The sequence below is a fragment of the Chiloscyllium plagiosum genome, unplaced genomic scaffold (genome assembly GCF_037043375.1).
Source record: "Chiloscyllium plagiosum isolate Xiang-an unplaced genomic scaffold, Cpla_swu_hap1 HiC_scaffold_14, whole genome shotgun sequence".
NCBI lineage: Eukaryota > Metazoa > Chordata > Chondrichthyes > Orectolobiformes > Hemiscylliidae > Chiloscyllium > Chiloscyllium plagiosum.
Window position 1 is genome coordinate 108732769 of NW_028270152.1, and position 19870 is coordinate 108752638.

A 19870-nucleotide genomic window follows, 5' to 3' on the forward strand; every position below is an offset into this window, starting at 1 on the left:
ACACTGTCGAAAAATATTTATTTAGCGCTTCCCCTATCTCCTCTGACTCCACACACAACTTTCCACTATTATCCTTGATTGTCCCAAATTTAACTCTCGTCATTCTTTTATTCCTGACATACCTATGGAAAGCCTTAGGGTTAACCCTGATCCTATCTGCCAACAACTTCTCATGTCTCCTACTGGCTCTTCTCAGCTCTCTTTTTAGGTCTTTCCTGATATCGTTGGAACCCTCGAGCGCTCTAACTGAGTTTTCACATTTTATCCTAACATAAGACTTCTTGTTCTTATTGACCAGGGATTCCACTTCCGCAGTAAACCACGGCTCACGCGTTCTATATCTTCCTACTTGCCTGACAGGTACATACTTATCTAGGACACACAGAAACTTTTCCTTGAATAAGCTCAACATTTTTAATGTGCTCGCCCCCTGCAATTTCCTACCACATTCTACGCTTCCTAAATCTTAACTCGATACATCGTAATTTCCCTTCCACCAGCTGAAACTCTTGCTCCGTGGAGTACACCTGTCCCTTTCAATCACGAAAGTAAACCTGAGAGAATTGTGATCGCTGTCTCCAAAGTGCTCACCTACTTCCGAATCTAAAACCTGGCCAGGCTCGTTTCCCAAGTCTAATCAAATTACCGGCCTGGTTTGCAAAATAGGTTTTCTGAACTTTGAGCGAAAACGGTTCCAGCAGAAAAGCATTCATAACGTAGCCAGCAGGATTTGAACCTACGTGGGGATACCCCAATGGATTTCTAATCTATCACCTTAACCACTCGGCCATGACTACAGACAGCGGAGTCGGGTTGAGGATTAACTAAATCAGCCGTGATCTCATTGAAAGCTCTTGCTGACTTGATGAGCCAAATGCTTCCATCTCCTTTCATACCTTTGCTGTCATTTGTAAGGTGCGAGACACCAATGTAAAAGAAGAAAAGCACAAAGGTAGGAAAAGATATTTGCAGCCAAACGGAGTCAAAATTATTTATTGAAAGGAAAATCACACTTGGCAATTTGCTAGATCTCTTTGCGAACATGACCAGCAGAAGTAAGCAAGGGAGCTATTGATCTGAGTATTCTCGGACCTGAAGCAAACAAAGGTTAGCGACATATTCATTTCTTTTTCTGGCGAACGAAATATCTTTCCTGATGGTTACAATGAAAGAGATGGTTCACAATAAAAGACAGAGATTAATTCGCATCTAGATATATTTCAATGTGACACGATTCATTTTCAGTCCCTAATTACCCCAGAGATGGAGGAGGTGAGTTACTTTTCTTCACTCTTCAACTCCTCAGCACGGAGGTACAAACATGAAACCGCTAGAGATGGAGTTCTTGAATTAGGAACCAGAGACACTGAAGGAACTAGGCAAAAGTGAGGACTGCAGATGCTGGAAACCTGACTTAGGATCAGAGTGATGCTGGAAAAGCACAGCAGGTCAGGCTGCATCCGAGGAGCAGGAGAGTCGACGTTTCTGTTGCCAGTCATGCTCCGCTGCACAAACAATTTTCGTTTTTGGCTCAGATTTCCAGCACCTGCAGCTATTTGTTTTATGTTAACCTTCATAATGTTTTGGACAAAACCTGCCAGCATCGGAAAATCGGCAGAAGTACTGGTACACCGATATGTTTGCTGAACAATACAACCATTCCATGAGCGGGAATACGATCCGGGCCACGGTGCTGAGAATACCGAATCCTCACAAGTAAATAACAAGACAAGGCGATAGATACTATCGTATTTGGTGTAAATAAAACACCCTGTCTGAACATTTTCGTTGCAGATATTTTTCAAATTGTCTTCGAAGATTTACAAAGTGGGAAAAGGCCATTCCGCCCGTGTGCATTGCGGCTAATCAGAGAGCCATCTACACTAGTCGCAGTTTCGAACTTTGGCCCAAAGTCTCGTGCGTTCTAATGTTCCAGGTCAAATGTCAATGAGGTTATCCAATGTTCTGACATGGCACAATAATGGGACAGAAGTATAACGAATTATAACTCTTTTGAGGAACTCATGCTCATTTTCACCCATAGAGGGGAACACACCAGAAGATACCGCCAAACTGACGGAGGTGTCCGTTGTGGAGAGCTGGAATTTGAAACGGACAATAGGACAAATGCAAGCTTTACATGTGGAAGCACAGAGGCGATGTCCCGAAAGAACTTTACAGGGGAGCGTCAACGTATACCACGGTTAAACCGAAACATTCCCCCTCGAGCCAGGTAGGACTCGAACATACAATCTTCTGATCCGAAGTCAGATGCGTTATCCATTACGCCACTGGCCCAAGAGGCAAGCCCGCCCGTGGCAGACTGTCGATATGTAATGACATGGACTTTCACGGAATCAGAATTAAAAAGGTGAACAAGCACCGAAGATACTCACCAACATTGCTTCACTTCGAAGTTTCCAATTTGTGAAGCAATGCCTTTCACTGGCAAAGGAGAAACATTTGTCCTCAGCTGCCTGCTTCAGGGTCGCCTCCTTCTCTGCTGGAAGTTTCCATCGTTTTATTCACAGTCACGACGCGGTTTCATGATCCATTCCAGTGAAAAAGTGTCATGGTGTCGTACAAGCAAGACCCTGCAGAAACTCAGCGAGAAACCTTTGGTCATTTCGAGCTCAGGATGTGGAATTAGACGAGATGCGTGACACCTTTTATTGGCGCCGCCACTTCACTGAAATTAGCGGCTCAAAACGAGCCGTTGTAAGCATCAGCTTGATTTGTACCTTCCTGCAGTGCATTTGCTAAACAAAATCAGATCGCTCCCATCCGGCCCAGCTGACTTATCTATTTTCACACTCTGCAGTATTTCTAATATCTCTTTCTTGTGAACCTCAATCTCTTCTCGTCTAGATGCAAGTAGCTCTGTATCTTCCTCGCCAACATTTTCATTTTCTATAGCGAACACTGTCGAAAAATATTTATTTAGTGCTTCCCCTATCTCCTCTGACTCCACACACAACCTCCCACTATTATCCTTGATTGTCCCAAATTTAACTCTCGTCATTCTTTTATTCCTGACATACCTATGGAAAGCCTTAGGGTTAACCCTGATCCTATCTGCCAACAACTTCTCATGTCTCCTACTGGCTCTTCTCAGCTCTCTTTTTAGGTCTCTCCTGATATCGTTGGAACCCTCGAGCGCTCTAACTGAGTTTTCACATTTTGTCCTAACATAAGACTCTTGTTCTTCTTGACCAGGGATTCCACTTCCTTAGTAAACCACGGCTCACGCGTTCTATATCTTCCTCCCTGCCTGACAGGTACATACTTATCTAGGACACCCAGGAGCTTTTCCTTGAATAAGCTCCACATTTTAATGTGCTCACCCCCTGCAGTTTCCTACCCCATTCTACGCTTCCTAAATCTTACCTCATTGCATCGTAATTTCCCTTCCACCAGCTGAAACTCTTGCTTCGTGGAGTACACCTATTCCTTTCATTCACGAAAGTAAACCTGAGAGAATTGTGATCGCTGTCTCCAAAGTGCTCACCTACTTCCGAATCTAAAACCTGGCCAGGCGCGTTACCCAGTACTAAATCGAAAGTGGCTTCGTCCCTTGAAGGCATGTGTACGTACTGTGTCAGGAAGCCCTCCTGCACACACTGGGCAAAAAATGACTCACCTATCGTACTCGTACTGTCGTGATCCCAGTCAATATTTGGATATTGTCTTGAGTGTTCCAGAGTTTTTCATTGTCCCAGAGTCCAGATGAAGTTTGCATTCCTCACGTACGTGAGCGAGAATGATTTCAATGTCTCAGATCAGTTCCTGTCCCGAGCACATCAGAGTCAATGTCCCGTCCTCTACTCGGTCCTACAGTTCACACTTCTTCATTGTCCTCTGATTCCATTTCCCAAAGAGTTTCTCAAGATTTACAAAGCTGGAGCCTAAATTATATGGTTTGCTTCCTAAACAATTTTTCAACTGCCAACTGACAATATTTTCACAGTATCTCTTCACAATCCTCTGGCTTGCACCATGTCCAGGGATGAGAAGTCCCGTTTGGTGGAGAGATTCCCGAGGCTGATGAGTTTCACTTTGGAACAAAGATGGTTAAGTGGCGATTTCCTGCGGTTGTTTCTAATGATGGGAGAGGGAGCGGTGGGGAATGAGCACTTTGACGAGCAGGAGGAAGTGTTGCCACTGTCCCGAGTCAGAGAACAGTGGACAGGGATTAAAGGAATCTAATGAAAAGCAGCACTTCTGCTCAGGACGTTCAATAACAGCTGCAGAAACCCGATGTGTCGAGCAGTGTATCTGGAAAGAGAAACAAAGATAATGTTTTAAATATGGAACATTTCTGATGAAGAACTCGAGTTTCCCAAGTCTAATCAAATTACCGGCCTGGTTCACAAAATAGCTTTTCTGATCTTTGAGCGAAAATTGTACCGGCAGGAAAGCATTCATAACGTAGACAGCAGGATTCGAACCGACGTGGGGAAACCCCAATGGATTTCAAATCCATCGCCTTCACCACTCGGCCATGACTACAGACAGCTCATGTCGGTTGAGCATTGACCAAATCAGCCGTAATCTCATTGAAAGCTGCCGCTGACTTGATGAGCTAAATGCTTCCATTCTCCTCTCCCACCTCTGCTGTGAATTGGAAGGTGCGAGACACCAACGTAAAGGAAGAAAAACACAAAGTTAGGAAAAGATATTTGCAGCCAAACTGAGTCAAAATTATTGATTGAAAGGACAATCCCACTTTGGCAATTTGCTAGATCTCTTTGCAAACATGACCAGCAGAGCTGATCAAGAGAGGTATTGATCTGAGTGTTCTTGGACATGAAACAATCCAAGGTTAGTGACATATTCATTTCTTTTTCTGGCGAAGGAACTGGTCTTTCCATATGCTCACAATGAAAGAGATTTTTCCCAATAAAAGACGGCAAATAAGTCCCATCTAACGCTGACACCATCGTGAGCGCTGCTGTTTCACAATACCACAGAGTCAGGGTCATTTCCCGCCTCATGCAACTGAATGTGTGGAGTTTGCACATTCTCCCCGTGGCTGCGTGCACTTGCTCTGGTTTTCTCCCATAGTCCAAAAATGTACCGGTTAGGTGAAATGGCCGTGCTAAATTGACGTGGTGAATGGAGAGGAATGCATTTGGGCTGGGGCGGGTCGGTGTGGAGATGCTGGGCCGAAGGACCTGTTTCCATATTGTAAGATATTCTAATCTACGGTAATCAATGGCCAAGGTATGACGCACGTTGTTCGATGTTGCATATATGACTTTTCGATTGTTTTTCTTCAAAGTTTCTTTACAATTGAAACGGGAGTGGAAGAAGGGAAATGAATGTCTCCCATAATTCTTGCCTTCTTTTAGCATTCACAGGCGGTATTTTTCCTGTACGTTTTTTTTTACACTGTGGTTACTGTTAATGTTCTTGTAAGCTACACCGGCTGGTTTCCTCTTTCCTCAATGTTCCTCATCTCTACCCAAACACATTTTCCATCCTTATCTCCTGAATCAATGTAATTTCTAACCATTGCATAATTGCCACGGAAACTGGTCTTTTCACACGCCTGTGTATGTCATTTTCCAATATTAATTGATCGTTTACTGTGTTGCAATTGCGCATGTGAAGAAGAAAACAGAATAGAGGCAGGTGGTCCTGGGTTTCAAACGCACGTAATTGCAGCTAAAACGCAGATTACTGCACACAATGCAATCACGGAAGCATCCACCAAATCGTCAGGAAGCACACAATAAGTACAATGCTGGATGTCATGTCAGGAACAGGACCAGAAACACAACAGAGATACGTCTCTTGGGTACTATTTTGGACGCTTTTCTCAATCAGCTATCGTGTTTTACATATATTCCATCGGGAGTTACCTCACACAAGGAAGTAACCAGTGCTGCAGACGGTCATATAATCCGAGTCCCAAGTCCCGGAGTCAGAGAGACTCAGTGCCCTGTGTGTACCTACACGGAACAGCTGTGCATGGGGTTTACAGGGTAACTGAACTGCATGAATGCAGCTCGATGGTCGTCTGCCTGCTTCTCCTCTATAGTTTTCTGTGCAGTCCCTGCGTCCAATCTTGTCAACTACGTTTGTCCGGCACAAGATGGGCATTGGTCGCTTGTCTCTGAGAGAGGCTGTTGGTTTATGTGTTGTCATAATTCCGAGTGTAAGGAGGAATCTGGTTGTCAGTTCCCAGAAACTGACTTTAATAAATGGAAGCGTGCTTTGTAACTTGCCGCGTGGCATATCCTCGTTGCGAAGTTCGTGCACTGCGAATCACGTTGCGGGACAATCCAATTTTGGCAAAGAATTTGTGTGGCAGTCAGGAGTTGCCACGACCAGCTATTCCTAGTAGCAATACGGACAAATGGCAAGAACTGCAAATTCGATTAGCGCAGCACAAGTTTAATGTGACAGGGCAAACAGAAGGTAGCCAGAAGATTTCTGGGTGTAGGGCAATCACCCAAGGTACCTTTTCATATGAAAGTCTGTGCATCAGTAGAATCTGTAACCCAAGTAGTCTATGTTGGTTATTCATATTCCAGACAACTTGTGTTGTTCCCCGTTTACTCTGAAAGTGAATAGACATAGTTATTTCACCGTTATTTCTAAAGAAGATCCTGCATTGAATCTGTTCGACGTTATTTGATGCTGTGGCGAAAAGGTGGGCAATCGCGATGTGAAACGTTGCTATACTTTCATTTCCTTCATTACTGTCCTGGTGAGGGAGAAAGGTGATCACCAGGGCATTGATGACCTAATTTAATCACGGATACAATTGGAAATGTTCACTTTTATTGGTTCGTTGTTGTTCTGTTTTGTTTTATGATACTTGAGCACTTTCTGGGACTTGGCAATAAACTAAATCTCCAGTAGGTTTGGAATTGCCTCGCTGTTACTTGTGCGAGCGGTTCATGTCAGAGACGACTCACAGTGCATCACAGACAGCACTTAAGCTTCGGTGTGTCTGATCATGGTACTGCCTTTTCAGTTCTGATTCTGTTCCACGTTAAGAGCTGTCAGGTTTTGGATTCGCTGGAGAGGAAAGTGGGTAATGCGATATGTGAGGTATTTTCCTTTAGCCAAAATCTTTGATGGCGAACTTGAGAAAGTGTCAAGAAGAATGGTCATTGGCAGCAAATATCCGGAAAACCTTCATCTCTGTATCGGTTGGGCGCATCCACCCTCCAAACAAAATCGCCAAACTCGCTGACTGAGTAACAAACATCATGCGTTTTTTGCAAATGGTGTATTCAAACCGTTGCCGGTGGCTGGAGCATCTCAGAGTTGTCGAGCATGGAAACAAATCCCGCGAGCCAACTTGCCATTGCTGAATAGATAACCGAAAGTAATCCATGCATATCTGCCAATATTTGTGCTTTATCTCTCCGAGGTCTTCCTGTCTATACACCCATTCAGATGCCTTTGAAGTGTTGTGAGTGCACCAGACTCTGCCACTAAATGTGGCAATTCATTCCACACACACAAAAGTTCTGTGTGAAAAACATGTGTCCCACACATCGCTTTTAATGTTTTCCTCTCTCACATTAAACGTTTGCTATGTAGATTTGAACTCGCATGTCTTGTGAAGAAGTGCTCCCTGACTATTTACTTTGTTTGTCTTCCTCATGATTTTATAAGCTTCTGAGAGGCCATATCTAAGCCCTGAAGCTCCTGGGAATCTGACGAAGCCTATTCAGTTTCGTTCTCACCTCCAAGCAGTGCAAACCTTGCAAATCCTTGGAAAGGTTTTCTAAACGTACACTTGAAAGAAGTGTGTCCAGCTGCAGCACTTGCTTGACCGCGTGGTCACTCTGGAGCTGCGGGTGGACTCACTGTGGATCATCAGCAATTCTGGAGAGTTATGTTGCCTCCCAGGTGCTCAGGCCAGGGATGTCGCCCATCGGCTGAAGATCATTCGAAAAGGGGATCGTGAACAGCCAGTTGTCTTGGTGCATACAGGCATGAGATGAGGACCTGCAGGGAGAATCCAGGGAGCCAGGAGAGAAATTAAAAAGGAGGACCTCAAAGGTAGTAATCTCGGGATTACTGCTGGTGCCATGTGACTGCCAGCGTTGAAATGAATAAAAAAAGGCACGATGAACACGTGACTTGAGGAATGGTGTTGCAGGGCGCGTTTCAGATTTGTTGGACTGTGCGACCAGTTCTGGACAATGTGGGACTATAAGAAAATTGACGATCTGCATCTGAACCAGACGGGAACGAATGTCCTTTCGGGAGTTTTTGCTACTGCTGTTGGGGAGGTTTTATACTAATGTGGCAGGGCGCTGGGAACCACAAGATTAAACAAGTCGGCAGTGAGGTGGAAACTGGAAACGCTAAGAATCAGGATGATAACATTAAAAATGGGAAGAGAAGGCAGAGAGCAGATGAATGCAAAAGAACTGGTGGCCTGAAATGCACCTACTTTAATGCATGGAGTACAGACAGATGAACTTAGGGTTTAGGTTGGTGCCTGGGAATATGACGTTATTGCGATCACAGAGATTTAGTTGAAGGAAGGGCATGGTTGGCAACCAAATGTTCTAGGATATAGATGCTTCAGATGGGACAGGGAGGGAAGAAAAAGGGGAAGGAGTTGCATTGCTGGTCAGAGATGATATCATGGCTGTGCGAAAGGAAGATACCATGTAAGGCTTGGGTCGTGAGACACTATGGATAGAGCAGTGAAATAAGAAGGGTGAGGTTAGATTTTTGGGGCTGTATTACAGTGAGCGTGAGGTGTAAGAAAAACATAGTTAAACAGATCATGGAAAGACGTAGAGGCAATTCTTTAGTTTTGATTGGAGATTTCCGTTTTCCCAACATTGTCCGGGATACTCTTAGCGTCAGAGGTCTGGATGGTATACCATTTGTAAGAAGCCTCCAGGTGAGTTTTCTGCGGCGGTATATCAATAGTCTGAGGAGGGAATAGGCCATATTGGAACTGATATTGGGGAATAAGCCAGGGCTGGCGATAGCAGTTGCCGTGGGTGATTTCTTTGGGAAGTGTCCAATGTTCTGTAAGTTTTAGAATACTCATTGACAAAGATGAGAGTGGTCCTGAGGAAAGAGTACTATCCTGGACCAAAGCTAATTATATCAAAATTATGCAGGAGGTCGGAAATGTGGATTGGATACAGCTATTTGTAGGAAAGTCCACAGTTCATATGTGGCAGGTTTTCAAAGATAGGTTAAATATAGTGCAGGATAGGCATGTCCCGTTGAAGGCAAATAAATTGAAAGGCAATATTCGTGAACTGTTGATGACAGGACAATTGTACGACTCGCCAAGAGGAACAGGGAAGCATACATAACGCCTCGGCAGCTAAGAACATAATGGTCCCTCGAGGAACATGAGAAGAGTAGGACAAGTCTTAAATGAGGAATCAAGGGGGTTAAAAGGGGTCATGAAACAACTTCACGCTAGCACAATTAAGGAGAATCCTAAAGCCTATTATTCATATATAAGAAGCAAGCGGGTAACCAGAGAAAGGATTGGTCTACTAAAGGAAAATAAAGGAAGGGTGTATGTCGAATCTGAGAGACTGGGTATGATTCTGAATAATTATTTTGCATCAGTGTTCACTGAAGAGAGGAATATGATGAATATTGTGTCTAGAGTAAGACATTTGATTAGTCTGGATCATGTTGACTTAAGTAGGGAAGCTGTGTTGGGTAGGCTAGTGGTAATTAATGTGTACAAATCCCCAGGAACGGATGGGATCTATCCCTGGTTCCTGAATGAGGTGAGAGAGGAAATAGCTGGGGCCCTGACAGATATATTCGTGGCGAACTTCAGCACAGGTGAGGTTCTGGCCGACTGGAACGTTACTCATATTGTCCACTGTACAAGAAGGATAATAGGGATATTCCGGATAACTACAGAACAATGGGCCTAACATCAGTGTTGGGAAAGTTGCTGGAGAAGGTACTGAGAGATAAGATCTATTCATATTTAGAAAATAATGTGCATATCAGTGAGAGGCATAGAGTTTTTTGGGAAAGTTCCCAAGTTGATAGATGAAGGAAAGGCTGTTGATGTCATATACATGCACTACAGCAAGGAGTTAGATAAGGTTCACCATGGTAACCAAATACAGTACGTAAAGTAACATGGTGTGCAGGGTGTTCTAGACAGGTGGATAAAGAATTAGTTGAGCAATAGGAGACAGAGAGTGGCAGTTGAATGGAGTTTCTGGAAATGGAGAAAGATGACCAGTAGTGCTCCACAGGGGTCAGTGTTGTGGCCACTGTTGTTTGTGATATAGATAAATGTTCTGGAAGAGAGCACTGTTGGAATTATCAGAAAGTTTGCAGATGACACGAACATTTCTGGACTAACGGAAAGTATAAGTGACTGTTAAAGAATACAGGAGGATACTGGAAAGTTGGGCGGAAAAGTGGCAGCTGGAGTTCAAACCAAACAAATGTGAGGTGACGCATTTCGGTCGGTCTAATTCTAGATGGGGTTATACAATGAAGGAAGAACTTCGGGAAAAAAAAACTTGATGGACAGAGAGATCTGTGAGTACAGGTCCATTATACACTGAAGGTCGCTGCACAGGTGGATAGAGTGGTCAAGCAGGCATATAGTATGCTTGGCTTCATTGGATGGGGTATTGAATAAAATGGCGGGCAGGTCATGTTAAAATTGAACAATACATTGGTCTGGCCACACTTAGAATACTGTGCAAATTTCTGGTCGCCACATTACCAAAAGGATGTGGACGCTTTGGAGAAGGCGCGTAAAAGGTTTAAGCGAATGTTGCCTCGTATGGAAGGTGCAATCTAGGAAGAGAGGTTGAGTTGTTTTGTTTTCATTAGAAAAAAGGAGTTTGAGTGGGACCTTTTTGAGGTTTACAAAATCATGAAGGGTACAGACAGGATAGATAGAGAAAAGTTTTATGTTCCAGATTGAAGGATTAAATACCGAGAGGTCACGCTTTCAAGATGAGTGGTGAAAAGTTTAAGAGGGATACAGTGGGTGGTGGGTGTCTGGAACGCGTTCCCAGCAGAGACGAGAGAGGGAATCACGGTAGATACATTTAAGATGCGTCTGGACAGATGCATGAGTTGGTGGGGAGCAGAGGGATACAGGTGCTTAGGAATTGGGTGACAGGTTTAAACAGTAGATTTGGATCGGCTCAGGCTTGAATGGATGAAGGGCCTCTTCCTTGTCTGTACATTTTCTTTGGTCTTTCTTCTTAAATTACGACAATTTCATTATATAATCTGCGAGGTCTAAGTGCCTGAAGTGAATCGATGCTGAAACACTCGTCATAAAAATTCTGAGTGTGGGCTTTTGTGTGGTAGCGAGATCGAGGGTTTTAAGATGCTGGATTTTAAGCTTCAGTTTCTATCGAATCGTGGCTTCAAATACCAGCATCGTAAGTGAGCTACTATGTGGAGATGTATGCGAGAGAACTGCGCATGTGTGGATGCCTTTTAATTTGATTGTTTGCAGCTCCTCAGTGTGCTTACCCTCTCGGTGATAAAATCAGCGACCGTCTCTCAAAACAACGCAAGTTCCTGCTGTCCGACGTATCCTCATATCCCGTCGATAGCTTTGCTTTTGGATATCTGCGTTTCCAGTTTCTGTATCTCAAATAGTTAGCGCAGTTGGCTGAAATGTTGGTGGTTCGAGCCCACCCAGGGAATAAGTCTCAAATATTTCAGCACAAGCATTCACCCCGACCATGTATTGACATTGGAACCGGGAAAACTCATCCATGATTCACCCCAAGTCCGCAGGGAGTGAGACGTTTACACGCAGCAGAATACGACATCACTTTCTCCAAGCTCCCGATGCCACCAGAGAGCGGCCACTGCAGCTTCAATCAGCGACTTTCTGCCAAGCCATGGGAAACAACTCGTGGAAACTCCTTCCTTCGTAACAGCTCTTTCCGTGAGAAAGGAGAAAAACATTCACTTTAAATTGGAAAGGGCTTCAGGACATTGGAATGTTGTTCCAGTTCTTGGAACGTGTTATAAATAAAACTCCTGCCTTGAAATTAGGAAGTGGTAAAAGGTTTTAGGTAGAAAGAACAAAGAAAGTGTTGATTGAGACGACTCTGTCTCGTCAGCAGATAGGAAATGCCCAACACTGTTTACGGAAATGATTGGATTTCCTTAGGTAACGTCCCGACTGATTTACGGCCTGCCAGAGTGATTGGAAATCACATCAGCGATATAAAGGTGAGGGTAAAAATATGAAGATATTAAGGTTGAACCTTAAATCCCGGGACAAGTGCTGAATAGATTGTAATGCTTTGAAGGAATAACTGAAGTGAAAGGTGTGAATCATATTGTCATTAAGAGGAATGAACTGGATCCTAACAAAGTGCTGATGAATTATGCTCGCAATGTAATAGCAAACTAATCCACAGTGCACCGTGCTTGGTTAGCTCAGTCGGTGCAGTGTGAGATGCTTAATCTATGGTTGGTGGGTGCAAGTCTCACAATGGGCCCTTTCACCGCTTAATACAATTCTGGCTCTTCTTTCCACGTGCAGTATTGCAACCCTTCGCAGGGGAATGTTCTTGCTGCTTTCATTGACACATCTGTCCGCCTGCTTTTGATCACACGTCGGTTTCTGAGTGAACACTGTTTCCATTTTACTGGAGGCGCCAGAGACAACTTTATCAGTGCAGCCGAAAATACGATGAATGATGTCCATTTCAAAATGTAGTGATTCAGATTGTTCTGATGGAAACCGAAGGGAACTCTCCCTCAACGTTTTGCAATTGCTCTTCTTGTGTTTAACGTAACGAACAGTATATTGTCAGTAACGAGGGTGGAGGTGCGGCAGGATCGTGAGGTTTCAGTGTGGGACATAGACACAGTAAGTCAAATATCCTCAGAGCACGGGAGAGCTGTTTGGTCCAGGATCACTGCCATCTTCTCTTACTAAACCAACAAATGACATTATTGGAAAATGCTGGTAGCATCTTGGAAATATAAATCGATTTAAGACTTCAGGACTAGTGACACTCCTTTTCCATGTGCATCTCCACCTGCGTTTGCACACTCTTCCTTTTTATTGAATGTCTCCTGACTTCCAACTTTATATTCAGCTTCTCTTTTATTACTTCCTCTCCAACCATTTTCCCAGTCTCCGATTTTGTATCAGAACTGTTCCATCTTTCACATTGCCCAGGACTTCGAACTGAACAAATAACTCTGTTTCTATTTCCTTAGATAGCAGATGACCAGAGACTGGAAGGCAGTGTTGTTCCGAAATCTCATCCATGACTCACCCCGAGTTCACAGGGAGCAAGACGTTTACACGCAGCAGAATACGACACCATGTTCTCCAAACCGCCGATGCCAACTGAAAGCGGCCACTGCAGCTTCAATCAGGGCTTCCTGCCAAACCCTGGGACACAGCTCGAGGAAACTCCTTTCTCATTAACTGCTCTTCCCGTGGGAAAGGAACAAAACTTCCATTTTAAATTGAAAATTCAGGAGATTGGAAGGTTGTTCCTGTTCTTGGAACGTGGTATAAACAAAACTCCTATCTTGAAAATAAGAAGTGGTAAACGTTTTAGGCTGGAAGAACAAAGAAAATGTAGATTGTGAGGACTCTGTCTTGTCAGCAGATGGGAAATTCCCAATACTGTAAACAGAAATGGTTGGGTCTCCTAAGGTAATTTTCCGACTGATTTACTGCTGCCAGAGTGAATGGAAATCACTTCATATGAAAATATTCAGGTTGAATCTTAAATGCCGGGACAAGTGTAAAATAGATTGTAATGTTTTGAAGAAATAACAAAAGTGAAAGATGTGAATGATGTTCTTTGTGATTGGGAGGAATGAGCTGGATCTTTGCAAATTGCTGTGCCAGGTGAATTATGCTCAGAATGAAATAGCAAACTAATTCATCGTGTGCCAACCCTGGATATCTCAGTTCGGTGCAATGTGAGGTGTTTAATCAGAGAGTCGTGCGTCCAAGCCCCATAATAGTCGTTTTCACTGTTTAATCGAGTTCCAGCTCTTCGTTCCACATGCGGAATTGCAAGCCAACGCTGGTGGAGCATTCTTGTTGCTTTCATAGACACATATGTCCTCCTGCTTTGATCACATGTCGGTTGCTGAGTGAAAACTGTCTGCACTTTTCTGGAAGCGCCAGAGACAAGTTTATCAGTGCAGCTGAAAATGCTATGAATGATGTCCATTTTACAACATGAGATTCCACTACATCCGTGCACCAACCAAAGTGTTCAAAGACACAGAACGCGAATGGCCATTTGTTAGTGGTCTGACAGAGACGGCTTAATGTCTCATGGGCCCTGAACGACAATTAACTGATTCAGAATGTGCTGATGGATCGGAACGGAGCTCTCCCTGTACATTTTGCAATTGTTCTTGTTGTGTGCTCATGTAAGTTTATGTAATGAACAGTTTAGCGCCAGTAACGAGGATGGGGGTGGGGAAGGATTCTGAGGTTTCAGTGTGGGACAGACGTGATCTGATCGAACGGGTAAGTCAAATATTCCCAGAACATGACAGAGCTGATTGGTCCAGGATCACTCCCATCTTCTGTTTCAGAATCAACAAATGAAATTGCTGGAAAATCTCAGCAGGTCCGGTCGCATCTTGAAAATGAAAACCGAATGAGATTTCGGGACTGGTGACAGTTCTTTTTCCATCTTCATGTCCCTCTGTCTTTCTACAAACTTCCTTCTTTTTGAAAATGTCCTGACTTCAAACTTTATATTCAGCTTCACTTTCATTGCTTCCTCTCCAAACATTTTCCCAGTTTCTAAAATTGTATCATGCTTGTTCTATCTCTCACTTTGCCCAGGACTTACAACTGAACAAATAACTCTGTTTCTATTTCCTTCGATACCAGATGGCCAGAGATTGGAAGACATAGGAGGACGGTTAGCGCTTTCAGAATATCTAGTCTGCTCTGCCATTCGATCTTGGCTAATATCGTTCTGAACTCCATTCTCCAGTCCTCTACCTGAACACTTACTCCCCAGTCTTAGGATCCAGTCTTTTACCCAGAGTGGGTCCTAATCCGTCCCAAAACTCTCCACATGTGTTGGCAGCTGTTACACCGTGTCTACGTGTCATCAATCTCAGTTTCAGTGATTCTGGCAAACACGAACTGTTCTGAGCAGTTCGATCGGGTCTCTGGCCCCACTGTGATCCTGCGGGGGAGCAGTAATCATCTTCATCTCCTCCGGAAAGGATCGGCGCTTCAAAACAAAAAATGGACAGAAAGAAAGATAGGCTTGTGTGTCAAGATATGTGGAGGTAATTGCTTTCTGACCTGGTCAGTAAACCTTACTCTGTATATCCCCGCAAATTCTAGCTGTCGTGATGAAAGGGAATACAAGTCCAATTTATTGCCATCTACACTTTTATTCGATATGTATTCTTCCTTGTTCTGAATATGCAGGGAGTCTCCAGCACTGATGGTCACCATTTCTGAGTGTGCATGCCGCGGGTCTTGATCTTTTCTGGAGAGTAGCAGTATCAGTTTGTGCGAAAGTGGCCCAGTACAAAGCTTAGAAGAAACATTATTGTTCCCTCTTTCCGGGCGACAGTCTTTCATATCATGATCGATGGGGCTTTATTGCATTCTCATCAGCAAACCTTGTTTTGAATTTACTCGCCCAATACTACTGTAGCGGTGAAAAGAATATAATTCCGAATACCTGCTGCGTGAATTTCATTTTCAAATTTCTATTAGCAGTGGTCCTTCATATGTGGTGATGTCTATATCACTGCTGGCCATCCTGTTTAAGAGTGCCGTTACATATGTTCCTCTGTCTTGGCGCTGCAGGGAAAATTGTCTGCGCCGTTTCAGCCAATATTTCTTGGATATTTCAACATGGTATTCTTTATTTTTTCAATTATGTCCTCTTTAAGGACACAGTTACCAGGCACTGATCCTTTCTGTAACAACAGTACCGCATTTGCTTGACATGCGAAGGTGGCCTGGATCAGTAACAAGGAGAGCATTCATTTCCTTCTGTCACAGCGAACACTGGATTCATGATGTTAATCTCTGTCAAATGCATCCGAAAATGTGCTCTGAAAGCTTCATTTGAACGCTGTCTGGCGTTTCTCAACATGTGTCAACCAAAAGCAGAAATCCTCAATCATAGTTTGGAGCAGTTCACATATTCGAGGTTTGAAGCAGCAGACACGCATACAGTTCATTCAGTCAACCACGGGAATGAAAAGATTTACAGGCACAGATGAACTATCGACTCTTGTTCTCATTCTGGTAATAATATTACTGTGTGGCCTGAAGTCTAAGCCTTGTTGTCACTGAAAATGAGGAAATCACAGACAGGCTGCCGAATGACGCAGTATGTATTTTGTTTTCTTGTTATCACAGAGTTCCAGGAAAGTATGACAGCGAGGGAGAGGAATGCAAGTCAAGTGCAGTTCTGGTGAAACACCTTCTGTCTAATTCAGTCATCAACAAGAAACGTGAATGCGACTAAAGCGGGAAACCTTTTCACAACTCGAACAAAGAGCAATCATGAACAGTGACCACCTCTTTGACATCTCAGATCGCCTTTGACCTTCCCTGAATATGTATAGAAACTAATTTTTGTACACCTCAAAGTGAGAAGTGTTTGATTTACTGACAATAAGTGAGTCGCATGTCCTTGATTGCCACATAGGTTTCCAACTCAGCTTGCAGCCAGGTGACAGTTGCTCATGGCTCTGCTGGATAATGCACTATTATGAAGAAAGAAAAGGAAAGTTGGAACTCTTATTGGCTCTGGGTTTCGAATAATCTTGCTACGTGTTCTGCCATTCTCGGATTCCAGTGCTAAACCAGTTTTTCAGTTCATCCGAGCAGCAGGAGAGTCGGCGTCTCTGGCAGGAGCAGAATTCATCATCTCCAGTGATCACTTTATCTGAGGAGAGAAAATGAACAAAGTTTCATACAGTGACTAATCGGAAATGCATTCCGTTTCAGCATGGCAGCAGATATGGGCTAGCAAATTCAAAGCCAGATTTGCTGATGAGAACAACAAGCACGACCGCTCAGATAGATCAATTCCTTCCCATCGCTTATTCTGCAGGACTGGTGCAGTTGCTGTGAGTGTGCTGCAGGGTATCATCAGGTACATGCACTTGGGTTTCCGGTTTTGGCCTGTGTGCTCGCGTGGCTGAGCAACCTGAGACTCTGATTTCAGATTCCACTTCTTAAGAAGGCTTGTGTTTGCATCCCTGCGCGGCCACCTGTGCTAATGGACTAAGCTGGCAACGTTTTGCAGGAATGAGTTTTGTTAAAGTTGAACAGAAAAAAAGCAGTCATTTCTTCGAACCCGGCTGTGATGTGGCACAGCAGAAAACAACCAACATGTCAGTGCCCATGTTTTCCCCTTGTGCTGTAGTTGTCACGTTCCCCTCCAGCTCGAAAGGCCACCAGCATAATATGCGACTCAAAAACAGGCTGCGCCAATCTTTCATATTCCAGACAATTTGCATTTTTCACCGTTTCTCTGAAAGTGAATGGAGATATTTATTTTCCTGTTTATGTGAAATTAGGTTCTACATTGAATCTGCTCGCAGTTTTCTGTTATTGTTGCGAAAAGGAGGGAAATTGCGATATGAAACTTGGTTACGTTTCCCAAATTTCCTTAATTTCTGTCCTGATGAGAGAGGCTGGTGATTGGTCCTCTCGATCCGATGGAGACATCAGCCCAATTGTTAACCTCATCTAATCGAGACTGTAACTGGTAATCTTCACTTTTCATGGTTCATTGTTAGTCAGTTCTGATTCATGTTACTTGAGCACTTTCCTGGAAGTATTGGTGCACTAAGGCGCCAGTACGTTGAAAGCACCATTTGGAATTGCCTCGCTGCAATTTGTGTGAGCAGCTCATGACCCAGACGACTCCCTCTGCCTCACAGACAGCATTCATGAGTCCGTGTGTCTGAAAATAGGTTGTCTTTGTCAGTTCTGCTTCTGTTCATCAGTTGTCAGGGTTTGGTTTCGCTGGAGAGCTGCGCGTGCAACATGATTTGTGAGGTATGTTCCGCAGCCAAAATCTCCCACTGAGAAGTTGGGAATGTGTCAAGAAGAATGGTCATTGGCAGCCTAAGACCAGAAAAAAAATGATTCGTTGCTGGTTTTAACCGAAGCAGCCTGTGGGAGTTATCTCAAATGGGAGAGTACTCGCTTTGCATGCGAGAGATTGCGGGGTTGCTAGCTGCATTCTCCATCCCCTTTTAGGGCGGCACCGTGGCTCAGTGGTTAGCATTGCTGCCTCACAGCACCAGTGTTCCACGTTTGATTCCTGTGCGTAGTTTGCACATTGTCCCTGCGTCTGCGTGGGTTTCTTCCCACACTGCAAAGATGTTCAATGCAGGTGAATTTGACATGCTAATTTGCCCATAATGATCGGTGCATTAGTTCGAGGGAAATTGGTCTGGGTGGGTTACTCTTTGTAGGGTCGGTGCGGACTCGTTGCGCGGAAGGGCCTGTTTCCATACTGTAGGGAATCTAATCTAACCATCTTCCAGAAAACTAGCCACTGACCAGGTGATGAGTGCCTATTCAAACTGGTGAACGCCACTGCAGCATCTCAACCACTCTATTTGCCAAATTTTCACGTTTATTCTTTTTCAACATTCCTGTCAGTATAATGATCCATATGCATTTGAAATGTTGAGAGTGTACCAGACTCCACCACTAAATCTGACAATTCATTCCAAACACGCAAAACTTTCTGTGTGAAAATAAAATGTCCTTCAGATCCCTTTTAAATTTTACCACTCTCCCCTTAAACCTGTGTTCCCTTGTTTTGAACTTGCCTGTCTTGGGAAGAAATATTCATTGACCATTTACTCTGCGTCTCCCTCATATTTATATAAACCTCTGTAAGCCCATCCCTCAGCCCTCAAGCTCCAGGGAAAATTTTCATATCCTACTCAGCTTTACGCTACAATCCTAACACTGTAAGCCTTGCAACATCCTCATACATATTATCGAACTTGCGCCAAGTTCGCCATTGAAAGGGCATGTGTTAAAGTGCCTGAAGTGAGGCGATGTTGAAACACTCATCCTGAAAAACGTGGTTGCGGAGGTTTGTGTGGCAGCATGGCAGAGGTGTCGAAGGAGCTGTCTTTAAACTATAACCTCGATCCAGTCATTGATTTGAATTCCCACCACGACCAGAACCACAGGTGAAGACGGGAACTCTGTTTTTCATGAAAGACCTATAAACATTGAGATGTCAGGATTTGATCCCAAATTCGGCTGATTTTTTGACAGGAACTTTCACTAACTAAGGCAGAGGGACTGCCCAATCTCAACGATTCAAAACCATGCGTGCATTTACTTGACTATTCGAACACAGGAATTCGGACTCATTTTTGTGTGTTTCACAGTTACTCAGAGAAAATTTAAAACAACCTCCGTTTATGCAGAAGATTTCAAAGCTGGATATTCTCCACTGAAAATGCACAGGGAGAGGCAATCTCTTATTGTTTTTGTTTTAAACTGATAACTTCGACTTTTAAACTGACAGGATAACGAAGATCTGTCCATCGTCTTGGGCACCTTTAACCGTATTAATATGCGCAAAGGGAAACTCACACTAAGAGGAATGGGCTCATTGTGGTGAATTGTTAAGGCTTGGTGTGTGAATCAGAGTGAATAGTGGTTAGTAAATAATGACACTGACATTGAACGTTGCAACGCCAGCTCCTCACTCACTTACTGTCTCATGTCTCCCAGTCATCATTGCCTTTCATATTTTCCCCTCGTTGTGGTTCTGTTCGCCGAGCTGGAAGTTTTTGTTGCAAACGTTTCATCCCCTGGCTAGGCGACATCATCAGTGCTTGGGAGCCTCCTGGGAAGCGCTTCTTTGATGTTTCCTCCGGTGTTTATAGT

General features: G+C 43.9%; 2 non-coding genes across 2 annotated transcripts; both read right to left on the bottom strand.

Moving 5' to 3' along the window:
- Positions 1–2225: 2225 nt before the first annotated feature.
- Positions 2226–2298, bottom strand: trnar-ucg (transfer RNA arginine (anticodon UCG)). The gene has a single exon. It is a non-coding gene; the product is annotated as a tRNA-Arg (tRNA).
- Positions 2299–4427: 2129 nt separating this feature from the next.
- On the bottom strand, positions 4428–4509 carry trnas-uga (transfer RNA serine (anticodon UGA)). The gene has a single exon. It is a non-coding gene; the product is annotated as a tRNA-Ser (tRNA).
- Positions 4510–19870: the final 15361 nt, after the last annotated feature.